This window comes from Nomascus leucogenys, chromosome 23 (assembly GCF_006542625.1).
Source record: "Nomascus leucogenys isolate Asia chromosome 23, Asia_NLE_v1, whole genome shotgun sequence".
In the NCBI taxonomy this organism is placed as follows: domain Eukaryota; kingdom Metazoa; phylum Chordata; class Mammalia; order Primates; family Hylobatidae; genus Nomascus; species Nomascus leucogenys.
In genome coordinates, this window is record NC_044403.1 from 28,801,663 (window position 1) to 28,825,497 (window position 23,835).

At 38.6% G+C, this 23,835-nt stretch overlaps 1 protein-coding gene across 3 annotated transcripts in view; it reads left to right on the forward strand.

Annotated features, from left to right (window-relative positions):
- Positions 1 to 23,835, forward strand: part of PARP11 (poly(ADP-ribose) polymerase family member 11) — a 67,877-nt gene that overhangs the window by 8,671 nt on the left and 35,371 nt on the right. The window lies entirely within an intron of this gene.

Genomic DNA, 23,835 nt, shown 5'->3' on the forward strand with positions numbered 1-23,835 from the left:
CAATATTAAGAATGAGAGCGGTAACATCACCACATATTCTAAAGACATTAAAAGGATAATAAAGGAATGTTATGAACAACTTTATATCAAGCAGTATGACGACTTAGATCAAATGGACGTATTCCTAGAGAGATACAAACTGCTAAAGCTCACTGAAGAAACAGATAATACAAATAGTCTAACATCTGTTAAATAATTTGAATTTGCAGAAAAAAATCATTCTAAAAGAAAATTCTAGGTCCAGATGGTTTCAGTGGTGAATTCTACCAAATTTTTTTTTTTTTTTTTTTTTTTTTTTTTTTGAGATGGAGTCTCGCTCTGTCACCCAGGCTGGAGTGCAGTGGCGCGATCTCGGCTCGCTGTAAGCTCCGCCTCCCGGGTTCACGCCATTCTCCTGCCTCAGCCTCTCCGAGTAGCTGGGACTACAGGCGCCCGCCACCACGCCCGGCTAATTTTTTGTATTTTTAGTAGAGACGGGGTTTCACCGTGGTCTCGATCTCCTGACCTCGTGATCCGCCCGCCTCGGCCTCCCAAAGTGCTGGGATTACAAGCGTGAGCCACCGCGCCCGGCCTATTCTACCAAATATTTAAGGAAGAAATAATACTAATTAACACAGTTTTAGAAAATGGAAGAGGAGGTAATACTTCACAACTCATTTCATAAGGCTGTCAGACCCTTATTTCAAAACCTATCATAGAAAACTACAGACCAATATCCTGCATGAACATACGTGCACAATTTTAAACAGAATTTTAGCAACTCAAATCTAACATATATAAAAGGATTAATACATCATGACCAACTGGTGTTTATTCCAAGAATGCAAGGTTTAATATTTGAACAGCAATCAATGTAATTCACCAGGTAAACAAACTAAAATGAAAAACTATATGGTGATTCCAGTACATGCAGAAAAAGCCTTTGGCAAAATCGAATATCGATTCCTGATTAAAATTCTCAGCAACCTAGGAATAGAAAGGAACTTGCTTAACCTGATGGAAAGTATGTGGAAGGGAGTTAACTCAGCAGGCTGGGGTTGTTCAAACCTTGCCCATTCTTAAGCTTGTTTCCATGACTGTCCTTTGCTCACCTCCAGGGAACTAAGCTCTTGAAATTTTTTGTCTTAATAGTGTATTTGCATGCCTGAGTCTTTGAGCCGTGCTATACCAGCTTGTCCAGATTGTTTATACTAGCAATGCAGTTTATGGTGAAGACCTGCTTTCCCTCTGGGAATCTGGAGCTTCAGTAACAGGTCAGTCACACAGGTGCTGTTATGTTTATATGACTGATACCCAGTAAAAGCCCTGTACACTTTGGCTCAAGTGAACTTCCTTGGTTGGTAACACTTTGCACATACTGTCACACATAGTTGGGAGAATGAAGTGTGTTCCATGTGACTACACTGGGAAGGGACACTTGGAACCTTGTATGTGGTTTCTTCTAGGCTTCACCCCATATGCTTTTCCCCTTTGCTGATTTTACTCTATGTTCTTTCACTGTAATAAAGTGTAACCATGAATAGAGCAACTTTTGAGTCTTGTGAGTCCTAGCAAATCATCAACCCTGAGGGTTGTCTTAGGGACCCCTGACACAAAGGGCATCTTCAGAATGCCTTTATCTAACAACTTAATGGTGAAAGACTCCTTTCTCCCAAGGCAATGATGTCCATTCTTTATTCAGTATTCTACTAGAGGTTCTAAGGAAAAAGGCAAGAAAGGAAAAAGGCATCTAAATCTTAGAAGAAGTAAAGCTGTCTTTATTCAGATGATATGATGCCTATGTAAAATCTAATGGAATCCTTGAAAAGCTCTTAGAACTAATAAATGAGTTTCATAAGGTTGCTAGATATGGAATTCATATATAAAAATCAATGTATCTCTATACAGTAGCAACATATAATCAGAAATTGACTTTTAAAATGCAATTCCACTTACAGTACTATCAAAAATATGAAATAAGCCTGAAAGTAGCAGAAAAGATTCGCAAGATCTGTACATTGAAACCTACAAAACATTCTTGAAAAAATTAAGACCTAAATAAGTCGAGAGATATAATTTATTCATGGGTTGGAATACTCAATATTGTTAAGATGCCAGTTTTCTCCAGACAGATTGATAATTCAATGCAATCCCAGTAAAAAAATCAAAGGACCTAGAATAGCCAAAGCAATTCTGAAAAAGAAGAACAAATTTGGAGAGCTAATGCTACCTGATTTAATGATTCCATGTGAAGCAACAATAATCAAAACAGTGTAGTATTGGCATCAAGTTAGGGAAGTTAATTAATGGAATGGAATAGAATAAAAAATAGGGCCACAAACAAGTGATTTTTTAATAAAGGTATGATTCAGTGGGAAAAGAACAGTTGTTTTAACTAATGATGCTGAAACAATTGGATACCCATATGCAGAAAAATGAACGTCACTCCATACTTTGCTATACTGTAAAAATTATATATTTATATAGTATTTATATTAGTATATAAAATATACTAATATAAAATATATAGTATAGAAAAATTTATAAACTATAAAATTTACTACAAATGGATCATAGATCTAAATGCAGAATCTAAAACTACAAATTTCCAGGTGAAAAAAATAGAAAAAATATATATATTTATTTTTTTGAGACAGAGTCATGCTCGGTTGCCTAGGCTGTAGTGCAGTGGTGTGATCATAGTTCATTGTAACATTGAACTCCTGGGCTCAAGCAGTCCTCTTGCCTGTCTCCCAAGTAGCTACAGGTGCATGCTACCATGCCCAGCTAATTTTTAAATTTTTTGTAGAGATGGGGTTTTGCTATGTTCCCCAGGCTAGTCTCAAACTACTGACTTCAAGTGATCTAGTCTAAAACTCCTGGTCTCAATCTTCTGGGTGCAGCCTCCCAAAGTGCTGTGATTACAGGGATGAGCCACTATGCTTGGCTGAGAAAAATCTTTTTCAAATTTTAAAATTTGTATTTCTCTAATGACTAATGATGTTGAACATCTTTTCATGTATTTTCCATCTGCTTGTTTTCTTTGGTGTAGTTTCTGTTAGCATTGGTTAGGCACGGAGTCTCGCTCCATCGTCCAGGCTGGAGTGCAGTGGTGCTATCTCGGCTCACTGCAAGCTCCGCCTCCTGGGTTCACGCCATTCTCCTGCCTCAGCCTCCCGAGTAGCTGGGACTATAGGCACCCTCCACCACGCCCAGCTAATTTTTTTGTATTTTTGGTAGAGATGGCGTTTCACTGTGTTAGCCAGGATGGTCTCAATCTCCTGATCTTGTGATCTGCCCACCTCGACCTCCCAAAGTGCTGGGATTACAGGCGTGAGCCATCACGCCTGGCCACAAAGGTTCTTTTTAGCTACAATACCAGCACTATGATTGATAAAAGAAAAAAGTGATAAAACAGACTTTATCAAAATTAAAAACTTCTGCTGTTGAAAACATGCTTCTAGGAGAATGAAAAGATAAGCCACAGACTGGAGAAAGTATTTAAAAAACATATAACTGATAAATGACTTGTACCTGGAATATATTAAGAACTCTGAAATCTCAAGAGAAGGAACTCAATTTTTTAAAGTGAGCTAAAGATATGAATAGACACTGCACCAGAGAAGATAAGCAGATGGGAAATAACAACATGAAAAGATGTTCAACATCATTCTTCTTTAGGGAAATGGAAAATAGAACCACAATACTGCCCCTCTATCAGATTGGCAAAAATTAAAAAAAGCCCTAATGCCATTTATGAGGACTTTGCCTTCCTGATCTAATCACCTCCCAAAGGCCCCATTTTCATATATCATCACATTAGGAGTTAGAATTTCAACATAACAATTTGGCAAGGACACAAACGTTTAGTGTATAACATTCTGGCCCTGGCCCTTCCCTCCACAAAAAATTTGTGTCTTCCTTGCATGCAAATTACATTCATTTTATCCCAATCACCCGAAAGCTTAACTGATACCAGCATCAACTTTAAAGTCCAACATCTCATCTAAATATTATCTAAATCAGATGCAGTTGAGCCCAAGGTACGATTCATCCTGAGGCAAATTCTCCTCCAGCTGTGACCCTATGAAACCAAATATGTGCTTCCAAAATGCAATGGTGGTCTGAGTTTGGTGGCTTGTGCCTGTAATCCCAGCTACTTGGCAGGCTGAGGTGGGAGGATCACTTGAGGCCAGGAGTTGAAGACCAGCCTGAGCAACATGGCAAGACTCTGTCTCTGAGAAAATTGAAAAATTAATTAGCCAGGCATGGTGGCATGTGCTTGTAGTCCCAGCTCCTCAGGAAGCTGAAGCACAAGGATCACTTGATACTAGGAGTTCGAGGTTGCAGTGAGCTATGATGTGTCACTGCACTTTAGCCTGGACAACAGAGCAAGACCCTGTCTCTAAAAAAATTAAAAAGTTAAAAAATATAGTGGTGTTCTAGTCATAGGGTAGACGTTCCATTCCGAAAGGGAGAAAAAGGAAGGAAGAAAGGGGTGACAGGTCCCGAGCAAGTTCCATGAAATCTTAAGGCTACAAAGTGAATGATGGGCTTGACACCCTGCCTTCCAGAGAAGTGGAAGTGCTGCCTTCTGGACCCTCTGATGGGGTTGGTCACAATCCCTGGGCTTTGAGAGGTCCAGCCCTCATGAGCCATCTGGCCTATTGAAAGCAAGGCAGTGGTCCTCTCTTTTGTTGAACCAAGGAGGCATCCCGAATGATCTCTGAATTGCTTTTAGGGTCCTTCCTTGTCTTAAAGAAGAGCACACATTTGCAGCTGAATTGCTCTATGGTCCCATCCTGAAAAGTCCAAGAAGTCTACCAACCCTCCTTCATTTCTTCCCATCTACTATTTTTTCATTTCAAATTGGCAGTTTTCCTGCCAGGGCGGTCCACATCCATACTAATCTTATCAAATGATCATTTGGCCACAACCTTAGTGTTGTCCTCTGAACAGACTTTCTCGTTCTTTTCAATATGGGTAGGTTGAGAATTTTCTGCATCTTTAAGTACTGGTTGTTTTTTGCTTAACAATTCTGTCTTTAAGTCATTCTCTCTTCTTGCGTTTTATTTAAGCAGTCAGGAGGACCCAGGCCACTCCTTCAGCAAATTGTTTAGAGATTTCCTCAGCCAAATATGCAATTTCATCACTTGCAAATGCATATACCTTTGTAACTGTTGTATCTTTATGTTGGATTAACCCTTTTATCATGATAAAATGACCCTACTTTTTATAGTAACACTTTTTGGTTTGAAGTCTATTTTGCCTGGCAGTATAGCCACTCCAACTTTTTTATGACTGTTGTTTGCATGGTATTTTTTATTTATCCTTCTACTTTCCACCTATTTGTATCTTCGAATCTAAAGTGTATTTCTGTGGACAGCATATAGTTGGATTTCAAAAAAATCTAATCTGAAAAATCTACCTTTTGATTGGATTAGTTTACTCACATTTAATACTATTATTTAATTGCATGTTATATTATTATTTACATCAGCCTTTTTTTTTTTTTTTTTTTTTTTTTTTAGCAGAGTCTCACTCTGTCACCTAGGCTGGAGGGCAGTGGCGCAATCTCGGCTCACTGCAACCTCCGCCTCCTGGTTCAAGCGAAGGTTTACTCACATTTAATACTATTATTTAATTGCATGTTATATTATTATTTACATCAGCCTTTTTTTTTTTTTTTTTTTTTTTTTTTTAGCAGAGTCTCACTCTGTCACCTAGGCTAGAGGGCAGTGGCGCAATCTCGGCTCACTGCAACCTCCGCCTCCTGGTTCAAGCGATTCCCCTGCCTCAGCCTCCCAAGTTGGGACTACGGGCACGTGCCACCACGCCTGGCTAATTTTTTGTATTTTAGTAGAGACAGGGTTTCACCATGTTGGTCAAGATGGTTTCAATCTCCTGACCTTGTGATCCACCCGCCTCGGCCTCCCAAAGTGCTGGGATTACAGGCGTGAGCCACCGCACCGGCCTACATCTGCCATTTTACTTTTTGTTTTCTGTTTAATTTTTTTCAAATGTTGGAATATTCACATCTATAAAATAATGTATCTTGGAGATAGTACCCAAGTCTAAACATGAATTTATTTATGTTTCATATATGCCTTCTACACATAGTTCAAAGGTAATTTCATATAATATTTTTCTTTTTTTTTTTTTTGAGATGGAGTCTTGCTCTGTCGCCCAGGCTCAAGTGCAGTGACATGATCTCGGCTCACTGTGAACCCCCACCTCCTGGGTTCAAATGATCCTCCTGCATCAGCTTCCCAAGTAACTGGGATTACAGGTACCTACCACCACACCTGGCTAATTTTTGTATTTTTTTTTTTAAATAGAGATGGAGTTTCACCATGTTGGCCAGGCTGGTCTTGAACTCCTGACCTCAAGTGATCCACACACCTGGGCCTCCCAGGGTGCTGGGATTACAGGCGTGAGCCACCGCACCCAGCCTGAATATTCATATATAAATTCTCGACAGTAAAAAGTATGACATACATTTAATACAGTGAAAAGATAATGTGTTCAGGATAACTAAGCAGTGCAATAGCATCACCAAAATACCTTTATCAGATGTTAACAGCAACAGCAAACAGTGGCAAGCTTTGTCTCCACCTGTGATGCTGTGTTTTGATTAAAATGTTCCTATACACTGTATTTTTTGACTTTAGGTAAAACATCAGAAGCGATTGAGGGACCAAGTAGTGGCTCCTATAGGGGTGAGGAAGCATTTTGCTGGATGGCTTTTAAAAATGTTTCCTTTAGAGTCATCTACCTCATTAACAATGGTTTTTGTCGGCCGGGCGCCGTGGCTCACGCTTGTAATCCCAGCACTTTGGGAGGCCGAGGCGGGCGGATCATGAGGTCAGGAGATCGAGACCACGGTGAAACCCCGTCTCTCCTAAAAATACAAAAAAAATTAGCCGGGCGTGGTGGCGGGTGCCTGTAGTCCCAGCTACTCGGAGAGGCTGAGGCAGGAGAATGGCGTGAACCCCGGGAGGCGGAGCTTGCAGTGAGCCGAGATTGCGCCACTGCACTCCAGCCTGGGCGACAGAGCGAGACTCCGTCTCAAAAAAAAAAGAAAAGAAACAATGGTTTTTGTCTTAGAAATCTTTCTTTGATGTTATAAATTGACATGAATTCTTGTTTGGTATGAATGCACACTGCTCCAGACCTTTAATAATCTATTACATCACATGTTTTCATCGTGTTATCTACAGCCACTTTCTCTGCATTGTTAATGTTATCTTCATCACTGTTATCAAGTCACCTTGATTCAGAACCATTTTAATTATTTCACCATTGATACTGAATGAACAACTGGAGCCTCATTATCAATATTAGAAACATCTTTGATATTCACTTCTTCCAGCTTACTGATAGACTCTGGAGGTACATTTTTTGCATATGTCAGGAGGTTATGTATCTTTTTTTTTCCCTCGGATGATATACAGAGTCCTTCGAAATCACCAATTGTTCATCATCAACACTGAACATAGTCTCAGGCCAGAGGTTGTGTCAGGCACGACTGTGTCTTCAGTCATTGTTTTACAAGTGTTGGCAACTGCATTAATGGCATCCTCCATGCTAAACTACTTTTGAAAACTTTCTACACCCTTATCTCTGTTCACTGTTGCTAGCATGCTATTCAAGAATATATTTTTATATTTACTCTTTATTGATCTAAGGATATCCTGGTCACATGGCTTAATTAATGAAGTCACATTTTGGGGAAAGTACATGGTAGAAACATTATTTTTTATGGGAATTTCAGCTGGAGGATGAGCAGAACAGTTGTCAAGGAATAACAAAATCTTACAGTCTAGCTTCACTGCAGTAAGCATGAGCCACTAGTACAAAATGTTTGTGAAACTAGTCAGAAAAGAGGTTTCTGGTGATACATGCCTTTTCTTTTCCTTTTTTTTTTTTTTTTTTAGCATAATGACTGGTAAGAAATTCACTCCTTGAATACAGTGAGGACATGAGGTTTTGCCTGTCAAAGCAAGTTTACACTTATATGTGTATTAGCACATCCCAGCACAGTTATTCTGTCCTTGCCATCCTTAATTCCTGTAAAGGGTGTCTCAGCAGCTGTAATTGGTGTCTTTCTGGGATAATAATATCAAAATAGTGATGTTTCATTGGCATTATAGACTTAGTGTCAGATGTTTATCAGCAATGACCTTGGCAAACTCATCAATGAATTTCTCTGTTGCTTCATGATCACCGTGTTTTATCCCTACATGTCTTTAAAAATTTAATGCTGTATCTTTTTTTTTTATTATTATACTTTAAGTTCCAGGGTACATGTGCACAATGTGCAGGTTTGTTTCATATGTATACATGTGCCATGTTGGTTTGCTGCCCCCATTAACTCGTCATTTACATTAGGTATTTCTCCTAATGCTATCCCTTCCCCAGCCCCCCACCCCCCAACAGGCCCTGGTGTGTGATGTTCCCCGCCCTGTGTCCAAGTGTTCTCATTGTTCAGTTCCCACCTATGAGTGAGAGCATGTGGTGTTTGGTTTTCTGTCCTTGCAATAGTTTGCTCAGAATGATGGTTTCCAGCTTCATCCATATCCCTGCAAAGGACTTGAACTCATCCTTTTTTTATGGCTGCATAGTATTCCATGGTGTATATGTGCAACATTTTCTTAATCCAGTCTATCATTGATGGACATTTGGGTTGGTTCCAAGTCTTTGCTATTGTGAATAGTGCCACAGTAAACATATGTGTGCATGTGTCTTTATAGTAGCATGATTTATAATCCTTTGGGTATATACCCAGTAATGCAATCGCTGGGTCAAATGGTATTTCTAGTTCTAGATCCTTGAGGAATCGCCACACTGTCTTCCATCTTCCACAATGGTTGAACTAGTTTACACTCCCACCAACAGTGTAAAAGCGTTCCTGTTTCTCCACATCCTCTCCAGCACCTGTTGTTTCCTGACTTTTTAATGATTGCCATTCTAACTGGTGTGAGATGGTATCTCATTGTGGTTTTGTTTTGCGTTTCTCTGATGACCAGTGATGATGAGCATTTTTTCGTGTGTCTGTTGGCTGCATAAATGTCTTCTTTTGAAAAGTGTCTATTCATATCCTTTGCTCACTTTTTGATGGGGTTGTTTGATTTTTTTCTTGTAAACTTGTTTAAGTTCTTTGTAGATTCTGGATATTCGCCCTTTGTCAGATGGGTAGGTTGCAAAAATTTTCTGTAGGTTGCCTGTTCACTCTGATGGTAGTTTCTTGTGCTGTGCAGAAACTCTTTAATTAGATCCCATTTGTCTATTTTGGCTTTTGTTGCCACTGCTTTTGGTGTTTTAGTCATGAAGTCCTTGCCCATGCCTATGTCCTGAATGGTATTGCCTAGGTTTTCTTCTAGAGTTTTTATGGTTTTAGGTCTAACATTTAAGTCTTGAATCCATCTTGAATTAATTTTTGTATAAGGTGTAAGGAAGGGATCCAGTTTCAGCTTTCTACATATGGCTAGCCAGTTTTCCCAGCACCATTTATTAAATAGGAAATCCTTTTCCCATTGCTTGTTTTTGTCAGGTTTGTCAAAGATGAGATGGTTGTAGATGTGTGGTGTTATTTCTGAGGCCTCTGTTCTGTTCCATTGGTCTATATCTCTGTTTTGGTACCAGTACCATGCTGTTATGGTTACTGTAGCCTTGTAGTATAATTTGAAATCAGGTAGCGTGATGCCTCTAGCTTTGTTCTTTTTGCTTAGGATTGTCTTGGCAATGCGGGCTCTTTTTTGGTTCCATATCAACTTTAAAGTAGTTTTTTCCAATTCTGTGAAGAAAGTCATTGTGTAGCTTGATGGGGATGGCATTGAATCTATAAATTACCTTGGGCAGTATGGCCATTTTCACAATATTGATTCATCCTATCCATGAGCATGGAATGTTCTTCCATTCGTTTGTGTCCTCTTTTATTTCGTTGAGCAGTGGTTTGTAGTTCTCCTTGAAGAGGTCCTTCACATCCCTTGTAAGTTGGATTCCTAGGTATTTTCTCTTTGTAGCAATTGTGAATGGGAGTTCACTCATGATTTGGCTCTCTGTCTGTTATTGGTGTATAGGAATGCTTGTGATTTTTGCACATTGATTTTGTATCCTGAGACTTTGCTGAAGTTGCTTATCAGCTTAAGGAGATTTTGGGCTGAGACAATGGGGTTTTCTAAATATACAATCATATCGTCTGCAAACAAGGACAATTTGACTTCCTCTTTTCCTAATTGGATACCCTTATTTTTTTCTCTTGCCTGATTGCCCTGGCCAGAACTTTCAACACTATGTTGAATAGGAGTGGTGAGAGAGGGCATCCCTGTGTTGTGCCAGTTTTCAGAGGGAATGCTTCCAGTTTTTGCTCATTCAGTTTGATATTGGCTGTGGGTTTGTGATAAATAGCTCTTATTATTTTGAGATATGTTCCATCAATACCTAGTTTATTGAGAGTTTTTAGCATGAAGGGCTGTTGAATTTTGTTGAAGGCCTTTTCTGCATCTATTGAGAGAATCATGTGGCTTTTGTGTTTGGTTCTGTTTATGTGATGGATTACATTTATTGATTTGCGTATGTTGAACCAGCGTTGCATCCCAGGGATGAAGCCAACTTGATTGTGGTGGATAAGCTTTTTGATGTGCTGCTGGATTCAGTTTGCCAGTATTTTATTGAGGATTTTTGCATCGATGTTCATCAGGGATATTGGTCTAAAATTCTCTTTTGTTTGTTGTTTCTCTGCCAGGCTTTGGTATCAGGATGGTGCTGGCCTCATAAAATGAGTTAGGGAGGATTCCCTCTTTTTCTATTGATTGGAATAGTTTCAGAAGGAATGGTACCAGCTCCTCTTTGTACCTCTAGTAGAATTCAGGACCGTCTGGTCCTGGACTTTTTTTGGTTGGTAGGCTATTAATTATTGCCTGAATTTCACAGCCTGTTACTGGTCTATTCAAGGATTCAACTTCTTCCTGGTTTAGTCTTGGGAGGGTGTATGTGTCCAGGAATTGCCTCTATTGCTTCTAGATTTTCTAGTTTATTTGCGTAGAGGTGTTTATAGTATTATCTGATGATAGTTTGTATTTCTGTGGGATCAGTGGTGATTTCCCATTTATCATTTTTTATTGTGTCTATTTGATTCTTCTCTCTTTTCTTCTTTATTAGTCTTGCTAGTGGTCTATCAATTTTGTTGATCTTTTCAAAAAGCCAGCTCCTGGATTCATTTATTTTTTTGAAGAGTTTTTTGTGTCTCTATCTCCTTCAGTTCTGCTCTGATCTTAGTTATTTCTTGCCTTCTGCTAGCTTTTGAATTTGTTTGCTCTTGCTTCTCTAGTTCTTTTAATTGTGATGTTAGCATGTCGATTTTAGATCTTTCCTGCTCTCTCGTGGGCATTTAGTGCTATAAATTTCCCTCTACACACTACTTTAAATGTGTCCCAGAGATTCTGGTGCATTGTGTCTTTGTTCTCATTGGTTTCAAAGAACATCTTTATTTCTACCTTCATTTAGTTATTTAACTAGTAGTCATTTAGGAGCAGATTGTTCAGTTTCCATGCAGTTGTGTGGTTTTGAGTGAGTTTCTTAATCCTGAGTTCTAATTTGATTGCACTGTGGTCTGAGAGACAGTTTGTTATGATTTCTGTTCTTTTACATTTGCTGAGGAGTGCTTTACTTCCAACTATGTGGTCAATTTTGGAATAAGTACAATGTGGTGCTGAGAAGAATGTGTATTCTGTTGATTTGGAGTGGAGAGTTCCGTAGATGTCTATTAGGTCTGCTTGGTGCAGAGCTGAGTTCAAGTCCTGGATATCCTTTTTAACCTTCTGTCTTGTTGATCTATCTAATATTGACAGTGGGGTGTTAAAGTCTCCCATTATTATTGTGTGGGAGTCTAAGTCTCTTTGTAGGTCTCTAAGGACTTGCTTTATGAGTCTGGGTACTCCTGTATTGGGTGCATATATATTTAGGATAGTTAGCTCTCCTTGTTGAATTGATCCCTTTACCATTATGTAATGGCCGCCTTTGTCTCTTTTGATCTTTGTTGGTTTAAAGTCTGTTTTATCAGAGACTAGGATTGCAACCCCTGCTTTTTTTTGCTTTCCATTTGCTTGGTAGATCTTCCTCCATCCCTTTATTTTGAGCCTGTGTGTGTTTCTGCATGTGAGATGGGTCTCCTGAATGCAGCACACTGATGGGTCTTGACTCTATCCAATTTGCCAGTCTGTGTCTTTTAATTGGGGTATTTAGCCCGTTTATATTTAGGGTTAATATTGTTATGTGTGAATCAGATTCTGTCATTATGATGTTAGTTGGTTATTTTGCCCATTAGTTGATGCAGTTTCTTCCTAGCATCGATGGTCTTTACAGTTTGGCATGTTTTTCAGTGGCCGGTATGGGTCGTTCTTTCCATGTTTAGTGCTTCTTTCAGGAGCTCTTGTAAGGCAGGCCTGGTGGTGACAAAAATCTCTCAGCATTTGCTTGTCTGTAAAGGATTTTATTTCTCCTTCAGAAACTTAGTTTGGCTGGATATGAAATTCTGGGTTGAAAATTCTTTTCTTTAAGAATGCTGAATATTGGCCCCCACTCTCTTCTGGCTTGTAGAGTTTCTGCGGAGAGATCCACTGTTAGTCTGACGGGCTTCCCTTTGTGGGTAACCCAACCTTTCTCTCTGGCTGCCCTTAACATTTTTTTCCTCATTTCAACCTTGGTGAATCTGGCAATTATGTATCTTGGGGTTGCTCGTCTCAAGGAGTATGTTTGTGGTGTTCTCTGTATTTCCTGAATTTGAATGTTGGCCTGCCTTGCTAGGTTGGGGGAAGTTCTCCTGGATAATATCCTGAAGAGTGTTTCCAGCTTGGTTCCATTCTCCCCATCACTTTCAGGTACACCAGTCAAATGTAGATTTGGTCTTTTCACATAGTCCCATATTTCTTGGAGGCTTTGTTCATTTCTTTTTACTCTTTTTTTCTCGAAACTTCTCGCTTCATTTCATTCATTTGATCTTCAGTCACTGATACCCTTTCTTCCACTTGATTGAATTGGCTACTGAAGCTTGTGCATGCGTCACATAGTTCTTGTGCCATGGTTTTCAGCTCCATCAGGTCATTTGAGGTCTTCTCTTACACTGTTTATTCTAGTTAGCCATTCGTCTAATTTTTTTCAAGGTTTTTAGCTTCCTTGCGATGGGTTCAAACATCCTCCTTTAGCTCAGAGAAGTTTGTTATTACCAGCCTTCTGAAGCCAACTTCTGTCATTTCGTCAAAGTCATTCTCCATCCAGCTTTGTTCTGTTGCTCGCGAGGAACTGCGTTCCTTTGGAGGAGAAGAGGTGCTCTGGTTTTTAGAATTTTCAGCTTTTCTGCTCTGGTTTCTCCCCATCTTTGTGGTTTTATCTACCTTTGGTCTTTGATGACGGTGACCTGCAGATGGGGTTTTGGTCTAAATATCCTTTTTGTTGGTGTTGATGCTATTCCTTTCTGTTTGTTAGTTTTCCTTCTAACAGTCAGGTCCCTCTGCTGCAGGTCTGTTGGAGTTTGCTGGAGGTCCACTTCAGACCCTGTTTGTCTGGGTATCCCAGCGGAGGCTGCAGAACAGCAAATATTGCTGCCTGATCCTTCCTCAGGAAGCTTTGTCTCAGAGGGGCACCCGGCTGTATGATGTGTCAATCGGCCCCTACTGGGAGGTGTCTCCCAGTTAAGCTACACAGAGGTCAGGGACCCACTTGAGGAGGCAGTCTGTCCATTCTTGGAGCTCAAACACTGTGCTGGGAGAACCACTGCTCTCTTCTGAGCTGTCAGACAGGGAGATTTAAGTCTGCAGAAGTTTCTGCTGCCTTTTGTTCAGCTATGCCCTGCCCCCAGAGGTGGAGTCTACAGAGGTAGGCAGGCCTTGTTGAGCTGCGGTGGGCTCCACCCAGTTCAAGCTTCCTGGCCACTTTGTTTACCTACTCAAGCCTCAGCAATGGTGGAAACCCCTCCCCAAGCCAGGCTGCTGCCTTGCAGTTCGATCTCAGACTGCTGCGCTAGCAGTGAGCAAGGCTCCGTGGGCATGGGGACTGCTGAGCCAGGCACGGGATATAATCTCCTGGTGTGCCATTTGCTAAGACTGTTGGTAAAGCACAGTATTTGGGTAGCAGTGTCCCAGTTTTCCTGGTACAGTCTGTCACAGCTTCCCTTGGCTAGGAAAGGGAAATCCCCCAACTCCTTGTGCTTCCTGGGTGAGGCAATGCCCTGCTGTTCTTCGGCTTGCCCTCCATGGGCTGCACCCATTGTCCAACCAGTCCCAATGAGATGAACCAGGTACCTCAGTTGGAAATGCAGAAATCACCTGTCTTCTGTGTCAGTCACGCTGGGAGCTGTGGACCAGAGTTTTTCCTATTCAGCCATCTTGGAATGGACCCCCAATGCTGTATCTTTTCTTAAATTTCTGCAACATGCCTGTTGAACATTCAGTATTCTTTTTGATTTTCAGTTCATCACGATCTTTGATTATTTCATGATCAGCAAACTATTAAGTGGCATGGATTCTCTGTGATGCTGATAGACTATCCTTTCAATACATGAACAAGATTTTGTTTTTAGCTTTATGCAGGATTTTTCCATTTTTATTAACTTCTGTTCATTACTTTCAACATAGAACTTTTATAGTTGGTCCTTCTCTTTCTTCAGATCATATATATAATGGTCATTTCAACACCATACTCTTCTGTAAGATATTTCAGACTTAACATTGCTGCCCAGTTGCTATAACAGCTTGACTTTCTGTTCTGTAGATAAATATAAATGCTTTCCTTTTTTTCTTATCACTATTATCCACAGTGATATCTGCAGGCCTTTCTGACCTTGTCAACAGTATCTTTATACTGCAGAGCAGAGAATAAGAAAAAAACACAGTAATGCACATAGATACTGGCCTCTTGTGGGGCATTGTGAGGAACCTGCCATTGGCACATCCAGCCTGCACATATGCCATTTTATTACCCTTTGTGGACATGCTTGTGTGGGGGAATCTGGACATGTGAGGAAAATATATATTGCAGCTGAAGGGGCCTGGGAAAGTCTTTTTTCCCTTGAATAAACTGTATATTATACTCTTTCATTTTGACTGTGACCCATCACATGAGGTCAGGAGTAGAATTTTCCACTTATGGCCTTATGTAAAGCCCCAAAAAGTTTCAGATTTTGGAGGAATTCTGATTTCAGATTTTTGGATTGTGGTGTTCAACTGTTATATATTATGCTATATATATAATGTCTATATATGTTACCAACCCAACTATACATTTTTATTATTACTTTACATAATTGTATGTCTTTTAAAGAAGCTGATAGAAAAAAGGGGAGAACAAGTATGTAGCATCTATATATTTAATTTATTACATATACTGTCTTATTTACTGTGATTCTTCTTGTGGATTTGAGTTACCATATGGTGTTACTTCCTTCTCCAATATAGCTTTGTTCCCACCTGCCTTCTTGGTGCTGCTATTGTATATTTAACAATTCTGTATATTATAGGCATAATGCTACGTATTTAATTAAATACATATTTTAAAAATTGATACATAATCGATATACATTATTTTCAGGACATGTGATAATTTAATAAATTCACATAAAATTTACGTATGAAATCAGGGTAATGGGATATCTATCACCTTAAATACTTGTCTTCTTTATGCTAGAAACCATTCAAACTATTCCCTTTTAGCTGTTTTGAAATGTACAATAGATTATTGTAAACTACAGTCACCCTACTGATCTATTGAACACTAGGTCTTATCACTTCTAGGTCTTATTTCTTATATCTAACTGTATATTTATACCCGTTAATCAACCTCTTTTAATCACTCTCTCCCCCTGCCCTTCCCAGCCTCTGGTAGTCACCAATCTACTTTGTCTCTTCATGAGTTCCACTTATTTGGCTCCTACATATGAATGAGAACAGGTGATATTTGTCTTTCTGTGCTCGGCTTATTTTACTTGACATAATGAATTCTCATTCCATCCATGTTGCTGCCAATGCCATGACTCTATTCTTTGTTACAGCTGGATAATCCATTGTGTATATAAACCACATTTTCTTTATCCATTCATCCATGGATGGATACTTAGGTTGATTCCCTATCTTGGCTATTATGATTCATTCTGCAATAAACATGGGAGTGCAGATATCTCTTCAGTATATTAATTTTTTTTCTTTTAGGTATATACTCAGTAGTGGAGTTGCTGGATAATATGGTAGTTCTATTTTTTTTTTTTTTGAGGTACCTCCATAGTTTTCCATGGTGACTGTTCTTATTTACATTGCCACCAACAGTGAACGAGGGTTCCATTTTCTCCACATCCTTGATAGCATTCATTATTCTTTGTCTTTTTATAAAAGCTATTTTAACTGAGGTGAGATGATGTCTCATTGTGGTTTTGGTTTGCATTTCTCTGAAAATTAGTGGTTTTGAGCATTTTATCATATACCCATTGGCAATTTGTACGTCTTTTGAGAAATATCTATTCAGGTCTTTTGCCCACTTTTAAATTGGATTGTGTTTTTTTTTTTTTCTGTTGCTGTTGAATTGTTTGAGCTCCTTATATATTCTTATTATTAATCCGTTGTCACATTGATAGTTTGCACATATTTTCTCCCATTCTGTGACTTGTTTCTTCACTTTGTTGATTGTTTCCTTTGTTATGTAGACCCTTTTTAGTTTGATGTAATTCCAGTGATCTATTTTTGCTTTGGTTGCAGTGCTTTTGAGGTCTTACACAAACAATCTTGCCCAGACTAATGTTCTGATTTCCCCAGTGTTTTCTTCTAGTAGTTTCATAGTTTCAGATCTTAGATTTAAGTCTTTAATTCATTTTGATTTGATTTTTTAATGTGGTTAGAGACAGTGGTATAGTTTTATTCTTCTGTGAATTGGATAGTCTTTATTCAGTTTTCCCAGCACCATTTATTGAAGAGACTGCCCATTCTATGTTCATGGTGACTTTGTTGAAATGAGTTAGCTGTAAATGTGTGGATTTATATCTGTGTTCTCTATTCTGTTCCATTGGTCTATGTGTCTGTTTTTATGCAAGTATCATGCTGATTTGATTACTATAGCTTTGTAGTATATTTTGAAGTCAGGTAATGTGAGGCCTCCAGCCTTATTTTTGCTCAAGATTGCTTTGGCTATTCAGGGTCTTTTGTGGTTCTATATAAATTTTAGGATTTTTTGTTTGTTTATTTCTGTGAAGAATGTCATTGGTATTTTGATAGGGATTATGTTGAACCTGTAAATTGCTTTGGGCAGTATTGTCATTTTAACAATATTAATTGTTTCAATTCATGAGCATGGAATATCTGTCCATTTTTTATGTCTTTAATTTCTTTTATAAGCATTTTATAGTTTTTCCTGTACAGATCTTTCATTTTAGTTAAATTGACTTCTCTGTATTGTATATTCTTTGTAGCTATTGTAAATTGAATTGCTTTCTTGATTTCTTTTTTAGATTGTTTGCTCTTGGCATATATAAATGCTACTAATTTTTGTATGTTGATTTTGTATCCTGCAGTTTTACTGAATTTGTCAGTTCTAATAAGTTTTGGTAGAGTTTTTAGGTTTCTTTACAAATAGGATTATGTCTTCTGTCAACAAAGGAAATTTAACTTCTTTCTCTCCAGTTTGTTTGCCATTTATTTCTCTTTCTTGCCTAACTCTTGCCAGGACTTCCAGTATCATGTTGAGTAACGGTAGTGAAACTAGACATCCTTGTCTTGTTCCAGATCTTAGAGGAAAGGCTTTTAATTTTTTCCCATTTAGTGTGATATTAGCTGTGGGTTTGTCATCTGGCCTTTATTATTTTGAGATATGTTTCTTCTATATCCAGTTTGTTGAGGGTTTTTATTATAAGAAGATGGTGAATTTTATCAAATGCTTTTAAAGCATCTATTAAAATGATTATATGGTTTTTCTTCTTGGTTCTCTGTTGTTGTGATCTGTCATGTTGATTGATTTGCATATGTTGAACCATCCTTGCATCCTTAGGATGTGAATCCCACTTGATCATGGTGAATGATTTTTTTAATGTGTTGTTGAATTCAGTTTTCTAGTATTTTATTGAGGATTTTTGCATCTCTGTTCATGGGTGATATTGGCCTATGGTTTTCTTTTGTTTGTTGTGTCCTTATTGGGTTTTGATACCAGGATAATGCTGTCTCGTAGAACTGAGTTTGAAGTATTTCCTCCTTTTCAACTTTTTTGAAGAGTTTGAGTAGAATTAGCATTAGTTCTTTAAATGTTTCGTAGAATTCAGCAGTGAAGCCATCAGGTCCTGGGCTTTTCTTTGATGGGAGACATAATTACAGCTTCAGTCTTGTTACTTATTATTGGTTTGTTTAGGTTTAATTTTCTTTATTTTTCCTCTTCTTTCTCTTCTTCTCTTTTCTTTTTCTTTCTTCCTACAGGATCTCTGTTGACCAGGCTGGAGTGCAGTGGTGCAGTCATAGCTCACTGTAGTTTTAAATGCCAGAGCTCAAGTGATACTCCCACCTCAGCCTCCCAAGTATTTGGGACCACAGGCACATGCCCAGCTAATTTTTAAATTTTGTGCAGAGACAGAGTTTTGCTATGTTGCCTAGACTGGTCTTGAACTCCTGGCCACAAATGATCCTCCTACCTCAGCCTCCCAAAGTGCTGGGATTACAGGCATGAGCCACTGCACCCAGCCTGTTCAAGTTTTCTATTTCTTTTTTTTCTTTTTCTTTTTCTTTTTTTCTTTTTTTTTTTTTTTTTGAGACGGAGTCTCGCTCTGTTGCCCAGGCTGGAATGAGCAATCTTGGCTCACTGTAAGCTCCACCTCCTGGGTTCATGCCATTTTCCTGATTCAGCCTCCCGAGTAGCTGGGACTACAGGTGCCTGCCACCACACCTGGCTAATTTTTTTGTATTTCTAGTAGAGACGGGGTTTCACCGTGTTAGCCGGGATGGTCTCGATCTCCTGACCTCACAATCTGCCCACCTCAGCCTCTCAAAGTACTGGGATTACAGGCATGAGCCACTGCACCCAATCCAAGTTTTCTATTTCTTTATGATTTAATCATAGTAGATTGTATATGTCCAGGAATTTATCCATTTCTTCTAGGTTTTCCAATTTGTTGGCATGTTGTTCATAATAGTCTCTAATAATTCTTTGTATTTCTTGTGGTCTCAGTTGTAACTTTTTCATTTCTGATTTTCCTTATTTGGATCTTCTCTTTTTTCTTTTTTTTTTAATATATGCACACAGTTTTATATATAATGCAGCATCACACCATGTAGGGCATTTACTCTTATTTTATACATTCAGATATGTTTGAAACACTTCTTTTTTTTTAATTTTAATTTTTATTATTATACTTTAGGGTTTTAGGGTGCATGTGCACAATGTGCAGGTTTGTTACATATGTGCCATGTTGATTTCCTGCACCCATTAACTCGTCATTTAGCATTAGGTGTATCTCCTAATGCTGTCCCTCCCCCCTCCCCCAACCCCACAACAGTCCCTGGAGTGTGATGTTCCCCTTCCTGTGTCCATGAGTTCTCATTGTTCAATTCCCACCTATGAGTGAGAACATGCGGTGTTTGGTTTTTTGTCCTTGCGATAGTTTACTGAGAATGATGTTTTCCAGTTTCATCCATGTCCCTACAAAGGACATGAACTCATCATTTTTTATGGCTGCATAGTATTCCATGGTGTATATGTGCCACATTTTCTTAATCCAGTCTATCGTTGTTGGACATTTGGGTTGGTTCCAACTCTTTGCTATTGTGAATAGTGCCGCAATAAACGTACGTGTGCATGTGTCTTTATAGCAGCATGATTTATAGTCCTTTGTGTATATACCCAGTAATGGGATGGCTGGGTCAAATGGTATTTCTAGTTCTAGATCCCTGAGGAATCACCACACTGACTTCCACAATGGTTGAACTAGTTTACAGTCCCACCAACAGTGTAAAAGTGTTCCTATTTCTCCACATCCTCTCCAGCACCTGTTGTTTCCTGATTTTTTAATGATGGCCATTCTAACTGGTGTGAGATGGTATCTCACTGTGGTTTTGATTTGCATTTCTCTGATGGCCAGTGATGATGAGCATTTCTTCATGTGTTTTTTGGTTGCATGAATGTCTTCTTTTGAGAAGTGTCTGTTCATGTCCTTTGCCCACTTTTTGATGGGGTTGTTTGTTTTTTTCTTGTAAATTTGTTTGAGTTCATTGTAGATTCTGGATATTAGCCCTTTGTCAGATGAGTAGGTTGCAAAAATTTTCTCCCATTCTGTAGGTTGCCTGTTCACTCTGATGGTAGTTTCTTTTGCTGTGCAGAAGCTCTTTAGTTTAATTAGATCCCATTTGTCAATTTTGGCTTTTGTTGCCATTGCTTTTGGTGTTTTAGACATGAAGTCCTTGCCCACGCCTATGTCCTGAATGGTGTTGCCTAGGTTTTCTTCTAGGATTTTAATGGTTTTAGGTTTAACATTTAAGTCTTTAATCCATCTTGAATTAATTTTTGTAAAAGGTGTAAGGAAGGGATCCAGTTTTAGCTTTCTACATATGGCTAGCCAGTTTTCCCAGCACCATTTATTAAATAGGGAATCCTTTCCCCATTTCTTGTTTTTGTCAGGTTTGTCAAAGATCAGATAGTTGTAGATATGTGGCATCATTTCTGAGGGCTCTGTTCTGTTCCATTGATCTATGTCTCTGTTGTGGTACCAGTACCATGCTGTTTTGGTTACTGTAGCCTTGTAGTATAGTTTGAAGTCAGGTAGTGTGATGCCTCCAGCTTTGTTCTTTTGGCTTAGGATTGACTTGGCGATGCGGGCTCTTTTTTGGTTCCATATGAACTTTAAAGTAGTTTTTTCCAATTCTGTGAAGAAAGTCATTGGTAGCTTGATGGGGATGGCATTGAATCTATAAATTACCTTGGGCAGTATGGCCATCTTCACGATATTGATTCTTCCAACCCATGAGCATGGAATGTTCTTCCATTTGTTTGTATCCTCTTTTATTTCATTGAGCAGTGGTTTGTAGTTCTCCTTGAAGAGGTCCTTCACATCCCTTGTAAGTTGGATTCCTAGGTATTTTATTCTCTTTGAAGCAATTGTGAATGGGAGTTCACTTATGATTTGGCTGTCTGTTTGTCTGTGATTGGTGTACAAGAATGCTTGTGATTTTTGTACATTGATTTTGTATCCTGAGACTTTGCTGAAGTTGCTAATCAGCTTAAGGAGATTTTGGGCTGAGACAATGGGGTTTTCTAGATATACAATCATGTCATCTGCAAACAGGGACAATTTGACTTCCTCTTTTCCTAATTGAATACCCTTTATTTCCTTCTCCTGCCTGATTGCTCTGGCCAGAACTTCCAGCACTATGTTGAATAGGAGTGGTGAGAGAGGGCATCCCTGTCTCGTGCCAGTTTTCAAAGGGAATGCTTCCAGTTTTTGCCATTCAGTATGATATTGGCTGTGGGTTTGTCATAGATAGCTGTTATTATTTTGAGATACGTCCCGTCAATACCTAATTTATTGAGAGTTTTTAGCATGAAGGGTTGTTGAATTTTGTCAAAGGCCTTTTCTGTATCTATTGAGATAATCATGTGGTTTTTGTCTTTGGTTCTGTTTATATGCTGGATTACATTTATTGATTTGCGTATGTTGAACCAGCTTTGCATCCCAGGGATGAAGCCCACTTGATTATGGTGGATAAGCTTTTTGATGTGCTGCTGGATTCGGTTTGCCAGTATTTTATTGAGGATTTTTGCATCAATGTTCATCAAGGATATTGGTCTGAAATTCTCTTTTTTTGGTTATATCTCTGCCAGGCTTTGGTATCAGGACGATGCTGGCTTCATAAAATGTGTTAGGGAGGACTCCCTCTTTTTCTGTCGATTGGAATAGTTTCAGAAGGAATGGTACTAGTTCCTCCTTGTACCTCTGGTAGAATTCGGCTGTGAATCCATCAGGTCCTGGACTCTTTTTGGTTGGTAAGCTATTGATTATTGCCACAATTTCAGAACCTGTTATTGGTCTATTCAGAGATTCAACTTCTTCCTGGTTTAGTCTTGGGAGGGTGTATTTGTTGAGGAATTTATCCATTTCTTCTAGATTTTCTAGTTTATTTGCATAGAGGTGTTTGTAGTATTCTCTGATGGTAGATTGTATTTCTGGAAACACTTCTTAAGGCTACAAAACAGAAGATAGAAAAATAAACAGGAATATATTCAACACTTACAAAAAGTGATATGATAAAGAATATAAAGTACTAGTTTCCTTTTAACACTTGAAAAGATACGTATATATAGTTTTTTTACAAGTAACACGCAAATGATTACATCTTCACATGCTCTTAAAGTATTATTTGTACTCAGTGTGAGGCTATTATCATTTTTCATACATAAAATTTTCTAGCTCTGTAACACAGTGCAATTTTTAACCCATTCAAGTAAGTTCAACCCCAAAGTTGCTGCTTCCCAGCATTAAGACATGCACCCACTCCTCTTCTAAGATTTTCTAAAACTTGTATTTCGGGGAGAAAGACCTCTTTTAAAAAATAATCCCAATTAGTGGGAGAGTAAATGGCTGACAATAGTAGCAAAACCTTAGTTATTTGAAAATAACATATTGGAAATGAGACATTATTAGGATTTTAAACAAAAACAATAGCATTTAGACATAAAGTAGGAAGCAAAACACAGTAAACAGAAATAGTGTAGCCAAATACGCATTCTCTTCAGCTACACTAGAGTGGACCTTGCTTAGTACCCTTAAGTAAAAGACAAAACATTTACCTCATCTAAAAATGAAGGTAAAAGAAAAGAGGCCAAAATAAATATTGCTAGTTTCTAGGATGGCTGAATGTTTTCTAAACCAGAAATGGTTAGAAAGGAACTTTATTGCACCAAGTCAATCATAAGCAAGTTTGCAGTTCACAGGCATTTTAATTCAACCTTGAGTCACAAAGGAAACAACACACTGCAAGAATACAGTCTGCATTAAATAAGATATATTGGCATTGTGGTCTGGGAAAACCTACTCTTGCCAGGACAAGGCAGGGTCTGAGCTCAGGTCTGCCATGAAAATGAATTTGTGGGTTATCAGTAAACAATATGAGGACTATATAGATGCCAGCCTCCTGCTGCCAAGGAGACATGGGGCAAGAGTTGAAGATTTATTTGAGAGAAAATGAAGAGACATACACAACACCAAAGGGAAAATAGCGCTGGAATCAAGTTCAGCCAAAGCACCTAACAAAAAAACAGGTGAGCTTTGGTCAGTCTGTTCTTCAAAATATGTGTGATCATAATATGGTGAAGTTTCATAATTTCCAACTCAAAAATACAAATGATCCTCAGTTCTATACTTTTGCCTCTATTCTCTTATAAAGAAATATGTCAACATACAGTATGACATAAACAGTTAAAATGAAGGACAAACGCTTGCTTAGCCTTAGTTTGACCTCAGCATAAGGCAAAATCCCCTCAACTAATTAATACATTTAAAAACAAACTTAAAGGAAAAAAGCGAAACCAACCTTCATGCAAAGATTAATTTTAAAACTATCAAAAGTCAGTTCTCTTATTCCAGAGGTCACTGAGAAAAGTACCATCTGCTAAAATTCTCTTTCAAGCACTTCTTCCATCATATCCTAGAGGTGAAATATGGGAAACAGAAAGCAAATCAGTGTTTCCTTCAGGAGCTATATATTCTGTTACTCAATTGAGGTAAGACAAAGTGACAATGAAGATATGAATAGTATTTCCTTCCAATTTTTAAACATTTTCAGAAGCTGAGATCAAACCCCAGTCAATAAAATGCAAGACACTAGAAGCAACAACTTATTTTGG